The sequence below is a fragment of the Ipomoea nil genome, unplaced genomic scaffold, assembly GCF_001879475.1.
Source record: "Ipomoea nil cultivar Tokyo-kokei standard unplaced genomic scaffold, Asagao_1.1 scaffold1286, whole genome shotgun sequence".
NCBI classification, from domain to species: domain Eukaryota; kingdom Viridiplantae; phylum Streptophyta; class Magnoliopsida; order Solanales; family Convolvulaceae; genus Ipomoea; species Ipomoea nil.
Genome location: NW_017617714.1, coordinates 51,901 through 60,270, shown reverse-complemented (window position 1 = coordinate 60,270; position 8,370 = coordinate 51,901). Strand labels below are relative to the sequence as shown.

General features: G+C 43.4%; 1 long non-coding RNA gene across 1 annotated transcript; it reads right to left on the bottom strand.

Moving 5' to 3' along the window:
- Positions 1-594: 594 nt before the first annotated feature.
- On the bottom strand, positions 595-3,747 carry LOC109184701. Its single transcript, XR_002054857.1, has 3 exons — positions 3,737-3,747; positions 2,225-2,229; positions 595-725 (listed from the first exon to the last, which is right to left on the bottom strand). It is a non-coding gene; the product is annotated as an uncharacterized LOC109184701 (long non-coding RNA).
- Positions 3,748-8,370: the final 4,623 nt, after the last annotated feature.

Sequence of the window (8,370 nt, the reverse complement as noted above, 5' to 3'; positions counted from 1 at the left end):
CACTCACTACCCTCGTAAAGTGTCCGTATACATGCTAGTTTAACGAGTTGTTATACGATGGACCGGGTCCACCTTGCAAGGTGGATCCTCGTCCTAAATGACGTATAAATTATGTATTTTTAATATTTGAATTGTGACATTCTAGAATATAAATTGTGTTTTTAAGTCAAAACACATAACAAGTGTAGAAGAGAATTTGTGAATACAATACATTGTCATCAAATCATAATATGTTAATATTGTGTGATTACAATATTTGAAAGGAACTTGTGAATACATAACAAGGTAATCAATTGCATAAATGTTAATATTATGTATTCGTAGTATACAAATTGTGAATTTTTAAATGGTAAATTGTGAACATTTAGTAGGTAAATTGTGACCATTTGGACCCGGTTCCACCTTTCAATGTGATCCCGTGTCCACAGAATAATTTGCGTAGTTTAACCAGTGTTGAAAAGATTCCACCTAAGCACCGATTAATCGGTGCCTAGGCTCTAGGCGCTAGGCGCTGGCTGGTCGCCTAGCGTATCACCATAATCGGTGGTCTAGGCAGCCTAAGCGCTGACCGCTTAGGCGTACTAGGCTCCGACTAGGCCTCCTAAGCACTGATTAAGCCGTCTAGGCACCGACTAGGTCACCTAGTCGGTCGATTAGCTATTGATCCCTTTGTTTTTTAAATGGGTTATTTCACTCAAAACGACATCGTTTTGAGCGAAATAACCCTAAATCGGTCAAACTCTAGAAGTTTTTAGGTTAATATTTAATATTTTAGTATTAACTATTAAAGTATTAAATAACTTATAATTATCAAGTCTGGGAAGGGTCCAGGTGCGGGAGGGGGCTTCCCGTGCGGTTGTGCGGTTGGACGCACACTAAGCATTAAAGTGACGCACTTTAAGTACACAATTACACGCACATTAAGCACACAAACAAAACACCTTCAGAACACAAACCCACGCACCTTAAGCACAAAACTCACGCATCTTAACCACAACTCTCACGCACCTTAAGCACAAAACTCACGCACTTTAAGCACAAAAGACATGCATCTTAAGTTTCAACAACTACTCACCTTAAGCACAAGACTCACGCGCCTTAAGCACAAGACTCACGTACCTTAAGTACAAAACTCACGCACCTTAAGCACAAAACTCATGCACCTTAAGTTTCAACAACTACTCACATTAAGTACACACCAACGCATATTGAGTACAAAACCCATGCACCTTAAGCACAAGCCTCACGTATCTTAAGTACAAAACTCACGCACATTACTCACTGCACAACCATACAGGAAACCTTCACCCGCACTGGAACTTAATTCATCAAGTCTTTTAAAACTCTAAAAAAATTTAAAAATTAAAAAAATCCACGCTGATTAATCGTTGTCTAGATACCCCGAGCGCTTAGCATTTTTTAGACCATGAGTTTAACTAATAAGTGCAATGCAATTAAAATGGTCTTATATATCCAACTATCTATAAAGATAGAGTGATAGTTTTCATCCTTAATATTTATACTATTTTTCCATTCCAATTGTTTGTACATTATACTTTATTAATGTACTTTTAATTTTATGGACACATATCCTCGTATCCCGTCAACACCCCAATTAAGTTTGTTTAATCTTTTATTTATTTATTTTAATGGTTGTAGGTCTAGTTATTGTAATTAAAATTAAAGAGATAAAAAATTACGATATAATTTTTTTAAAAAAGTATATGCATGCTCTATGTTTTGTGATAAATGTCTTATTAATTTTAAAATTTAAAACTTTTCTATCAAATATTATTAAATATGATGCTTTTAATGAACCAGGTCCACCCTAAAATCAGAGATAAAAATAAGGCTTATACTAATTGTACACTAGGCTCTTAAAATAAGAGCAAATATTAAATCTAATCCCACAAGTATTAGTAAAATGACAGTTTTGGTCCACATGTTTAATTAGTATCAATTTTTATCCATGACTATTGTTTTCGTGTCAAAATTGATCATACTAGTTATCTCTCAGCTAAAACATTTTAGAATGTTTACTTTGTAAGTATATTTTTGCCCATTCATACATTAATGAAATTAGCCTATATACATGAATGAACAAAAATATCCTTATAAATTACACAATTCGACATGTTTTAGCCGGAGGGATAACCGGTGCAATCAATTTTGGCACAAAAATAATAGTAATGGGTAAAAAATGATAATAGTTAAACATATGAACTAAAACTGCTATTTTGTTAATACTTGTGGGACCAAAAGTGATATTTGCTCCTTAAAATAATATTCACAAGATGGGGGAGCGCTATGCTATGGACCCGTGTCCACCATGTGCATGGTGGACACGTTGTACATTCATAATTTCTATACTGTAGATCCATAATTTCTATATTGTAGATTCATAAAATTTATAATGTAGAATCATAATTTCTATACTGCACATTCATAATTTCTGTACTGTAGATTCATAATTTCTATACTGTAGATTCATAAAATTTATATTATAGATTCATACAGTACAGAAATTATGAATGTGTAGTATAGAAATTATGAATCTACAATATAGATTTTATAAATCTACAGTATAAAAATTATGAATTTACAATTTAGAAATTATGAATCTACAGTATAGAAATTATGAATGTACAGTATAGAAATTATGTCCACCATGCACATAGTGGACACGGGTCCATAACATAATTTGCGCAAGATGGGTCCCTAATAAATAAAGAGATAAACGTATGGCCCAAAACCCAAAGGATCAAATAGCCTGCTAACCCACTGTTAGTCAAAGCCCACTAGACTTGAGGAGAGAGAGAGGATAGCAATATATCTACTCATTATATCGTGGACCGCGGTGCATAATCAATTATGCACCGTGTATCAAAACATCGTCGTTTTTTTAAGTAAAGAAACGGCGCACTGTTAGTGTTAACGGAGTGACATTACAATGTATCTAAACCGACATGGCCTCACGTATTATTTTTATATTATCAAATGAAACTGCAGTTATATCAAAATGATACTGTAGTATGATACTGCAGTTGTGGTGAAATGAAACTGCAGTATATATAAAATGAAACTGAATAACATTTCACATATTTTAGTGTATATTGTACAATGAAGCTGTAATTATATCAAAATGATCATATAGTTGTGTTTTAATGAAACTATAGTGTATATAAAATAAAATTAAATAACATTTTCATATATTTGAGTGTATAAATATTGAATGAAACTGTAGTTATATCGAAATGAAATTGTAGTTGTGTTGAATTGAAACTGTAGTGTATACAAAATGAAACTGAAGAACAGAGTTATTTTTTGCGGAACGACGCGAAACAGATTCCGTTTCTTTTCATTAAATAAAACGACGTCATTTTCCGCTTCTTCTTCGCACAAGACCACAGACTACCAATGCCTCCTTCTTCGCATAAAGACTATAGAGACCACCAATGCCTTCTTCCCGACATTCACCAACTTCTCGCCCCACCGGAAACCATTTCCGGATGTGGGTCTCGACCACATAAACGTAATGGTTTCCGACTTGGAAAACCAGAAATTCTTGTTTTCCAAGCCAGAAACAAATCTGCACGGAAACCAAACCAGTGCTCTGGTTGGTTTTCGGCGATTGATTTTCCTTTCTGGAAACCAAACAGTCCAATTTTTTTTTTAAATTTTTTTTAATAAATTTATTGTTTGTTTTTATTAAAATAGATTTGAAGATTTTACATACCCTCCTAGGCAAGCTAAATCTCTCTTATTATAACCATCAAAATGATGAAGTATACAATTTTGCTCATTTTCTAAAAAAAGAACCAAACACACAAAAACAATTTTCTATTTTGCAGCTAAACACTGGAAAGAAAAATAGTTTCCGAAAAATAAGTCATCATTTTCCAAAAAAACATTTTTCAAAAGTCATTTTCCTACTTTTCAAACGCACCCTTAATTTGGGGGAACGGAGCACGAAGAATGTGGATGGAAACTCTCTCTAGCCAACGATCGGAAGAAGATCGGGATCTCCTTGAACGGAGCACGAAGAAGCAGAAAGGATCGAGCGGAAGACCCTTAGGACAATCAGCGAGCCCAACGATGGAGAGGACGTTGCATGCGGACGTTGAAATCGTTAATGAGACCCCGGTGGAGGAGATGGTGCAAGCAGATGCCGGAATTGCGCCGGATGGACATGTCCACACAACGCCGTCAGTACAGGCTATCCCACCACCCCGCCGGACGTATGCCCAGAGCGTGTCTGGCCAGATCGTGCCTTCTTTCCAGCGCCCCGGCGATGTGGAGGAGACGGATCCGATGGAATCTTTCGACGAGCAGGATGATGATCCCTTGTGCCCCACCATTCGTCTGACACAGGAGGAACTGGAGGCGATCCGGGCGCCTTGGAGGAAAACTCTGATCATCAAGGTCATGGGCCGGCGCGTTGGATATGCGTATTTGTTGAGAAGGCTCCAGACGATGTGGAGACCAAAGGCGAACATGGATCTTATCGCCATCGATAACGATTACTTTCTTGTCCGATTTGGAGCGGTGGAGGACCTGGAATTCGCGATGTTTGAGGGGCCTTGGATGATCATGGATCATTACCTCATAGTCCAGCCATGGAAGCCAGATTTCGACCCCTTTGCGGACAACACGGAGAAGGTGCTCGTGTGGGCACGGATTGCCTGTTTACCTGCTGAGTACTTTAATATCATCTTCCTTCGGAAATTGGGAAACAAGGTCGGACGATCGATCCGCGTTGATCAGGCCACGAGCCTAGTGTCACGAGGCATGTTTGCCCGAATCTGTGTGGAGGTCGACATAACAAAGCCGCTAATATCCAAGTTCAATTACAAAGGTCAGGTTCGATCTGTGGCATACGAAGGTATCCACATGGTGTGTTTTACATGTGGAATATATGGCCATGCCGCTGAGGCATGCCCAACGCTGCACAAGCCGGAGCAACCCCCTGCGGGAAACCAGGAGGGCGAGCCAATGGGTGGAAGCACGGCCGCGAACCAAGCTGAACAGAGTCGCCCGGGTGTCCAGGTTGGGACTGCGCCATTCGGAGCGTGGATGATAGCTCCTGGCCGACGACCACGGGGCAAAGCAAAGCTGCTGGATAAAGCCCAGAAGACGTCAACTGGTCGAGAACAAGAGCCCAGAGCAAAGCACGATGGACAGCCCCAGGCATCTCGTTTTGCGCCGCTTGTTTTGCAGGATGACGTTGGCGATCAGAATGAGGTGGACCATGTGGAGGAGGCAGTGGAGGATACTGGTGGGGATGATAGCGTAGTACCTGTGGATGAAGCGGGAAGGACGTCTGTGGGTGAGGGCATGGCAGCGCGCCGTGGGAAACAAGTGTAGGCAACAGGAAAAGACAAGCAGCGTAGGCCTAATGTGATTGCAAGGGAAAAACAAATCGTGAATGCTCCGGTAACACTTCGTCGCCAAACACCTAGTGTGGCAGCGCCATCGGTCAGTGTGCAGAGGAGTAACGGGGGAAGCTCGAGGCGAGCAGCGGAGGCACCCCACCATGTCGTTGTACGTGGAGAACAAGGTGGTCTGGTCATCAGTTCTCAACGGGTGTTCAATGGTGAGACAAGCGGCGACATCCCATCTCCCGTTTGGCAACCCACAGGAGAACATCACGATGACCCTCCGGACTGTCTCGATGACGAGGGAGATATTGTAATGGACCGCGAGGAGGTCCCGGGGCAGGGTGGCGCGCAGGGTGCTGAGGACGCTGTTTGAGCACCTCTCTCTGTGCTGGTTTTGTTTTGTTCATCTACTTTGCTGCCTCTCTGTGGTTTTCCAGCTCTTCCCTTGTTTTTGTTGTTTTAATAAATTGTTTCTTTTGGAATTGCCAAGGGGCCGGAGGCAAACGGTTCCTCCGAGCCTTAAAAAATTTTCTCCAGGTACACAAGCCGTGCATCCTGGGCCTATTTGAACCAAAAGTGTCGGGCACTAAGGCAGATTCGATCTGCAAGCAGTTGGGCTTCTCTGACTGGGTCCGAGTGGAGGCTGTGGGCTTCAGTGGGGGAATATGGGTCTTTTGGAAGGACCCGGTGCACTTAGCAATTCTCTCTACTCACCCCCAGTTCATTTTATTGCAGGTTAGGGGGCGGGATCAACTGACATGGACCCTTGCAGTGGTCTATGGAAGTCCAGCCCACCATCTTCGTCGCAGGCTGTGGCGGGATCTGAGACAGTCAGCTCAGAACTTTACGGGGCCCTGGCTAGTAGCTGGGGATTTTAATTCGATTCTTTTTCATGAAGAGACACGTAATTATGTTTCCTCGTCTCCTCTCCGAAATTCTGATTTTGTTAATTGGGTGCACGACGAAGGGCTCATTGACTTGGGATTCTCGGGACCCAGCCTGACATGGGTTAAGGACAGAGACTCCGGATACACGAAGGGCGCCCGGCTTGATCGGGCGCTTTGCAATACCGAGTGGCGCACAAGTTTTAAAGATGCTCGGGTTTCCCATTTAGCCCGCGTGGAATCGGACCACGCCCACCTGTTGGTAGAACTGGAAGGTGGGCATCACACGTTACGAGCGGCTCCATTCATGTTCCAGGCGGCGTGGCTTACCCACGCTAATTTCCAAGAGGTTGTTGAGCAGAACTGGAGGCCAGAAGCTGCCATCACGGATAACACCAATGGCCTGGCTTCTATCCTGGCCGATTGGAACAAGGCGACCTTTGGCAACGTCTTTAAACGGAAAAGAGTTCTTTTGTTAAGGATCAGTGGGGTCCAGCGAGCCCTATCCACGAATTACCACTGGGGGCTCATTAAGCTAGAAAGGAAACTAAGAGAGGACCTAGAAGCCGTTCTTCACCAAGAAGAAATTCTGTGGTACCAGCGCTCCAGAGAAGAGTGGATACGCTCCGGGGACAGGAATACGGCTTACTACCATGCGGCCACTGCAGTCCGCAAATCCCGGAGCACCATAGTATCTTTAAGGGACGAGAATAACACCTGGCTAACGTGTGATAATGGCCTTCGGGACCATATCCAATCTTTTTACATTAAGCTTTTTTCACAGGAGGATACCGCAGGCCACCGGGATCACCTCGGAACAAGTTTTCCCGCACTCCGGGACATCAACTGGCTGTGTTTCAACAGACCGATATCAAAGGAAGAAGTGCACGCCGCCCTTACGGACATGAAGCCTTTTAAAGCACCGGGACCAGATGGTTTCCAAGCAGGTTTTTACCAAAACACGTGGACCACGATGGGTACTAGTCTGTTCAAGTTAGTGGAGGAGGCGGTCAGATCAGGTTTACTCCCGGAGGGTCTCAACGAAACACTCATTGCCCTTATCCCGAAAGTCGCCGCCCCAGAAACAATCAGGCAGTTCCGGCCCATCAGTTTGTGTAACGTTAGTTACAAGCTCATCACAAAGACTATCACCAACAGGCTCAAGTTCATCCTTCCCAAAATCGTGGGGCCCCACCAAAGCTCCTTTGTCCCGGGGAGGCAGATTACTGACAATGTGTTAATTTTTCAGGAGGTGATGCACTCCATGCGAGAAAAGAAAGGGGATACAGGATACATGGCCATTAAGCTGGATTTGGAAAAAGCCTATGACCGGCTGTCCTGGGAGTTCATCCAGGAAACGCTTGACTTAGCCGGCTTCAACATGAGATGGAGAACACTCATGATGACATGTATTCGTACTCCCACTTTGTCTATAATCTGGAATGGCGAGAGGCTACGTCCTTTTAGACCGGAACGGGGAATTAGACAAGGAGATGCCATGTCACCGGCGATCTTTGTCCTTTGTATGGAGCGACTAAGCCAACTAATTGCGGCCGCGGTGAACGATAACAGGTGGAAAGGCGTTAAGCTCGCAGTTTCTGGACCCGTGCTAACCCACCTTTGTTTTGCAGATGATATGGTTTTATTCACGGAAGCCACGCTGGAACAAGTCGAAGTGATCCAGGAATGTTTGGACAGGTTTTGCAAAGCATCCGGCCAACGGATTAGTCTGAGCAAGTCTCAAGTTTTTTTCTCCAAGAACACGAGTCAGGGTCTTAAGGAGGCTATAGCTAGCCGACTCAACATAGAAGCGACGGATAACCTCGGCAAATATCTAGGCGTACCTTCCATCCATGGACGAGTTACACACAACACTTTTGCGGATCTCCTTTCTAGGATTTCTGGCAGGTTAGAGGGATGGAAAGCCAAGACCCTTTCGATGGCCGGGAGGGTTGTTCTGGCCAGGTCAGTGTTAAATGCCATACCCGCGTACACCATGCAAACTGTTGCACTACCTAAAAGCGTATGTGAGGAAATTGAGAAGCGAACCCGGGGCTTTATTTGGGGAAGGAATGGCGCACGAGTTTTAGCCACGAAGTACTATAAGT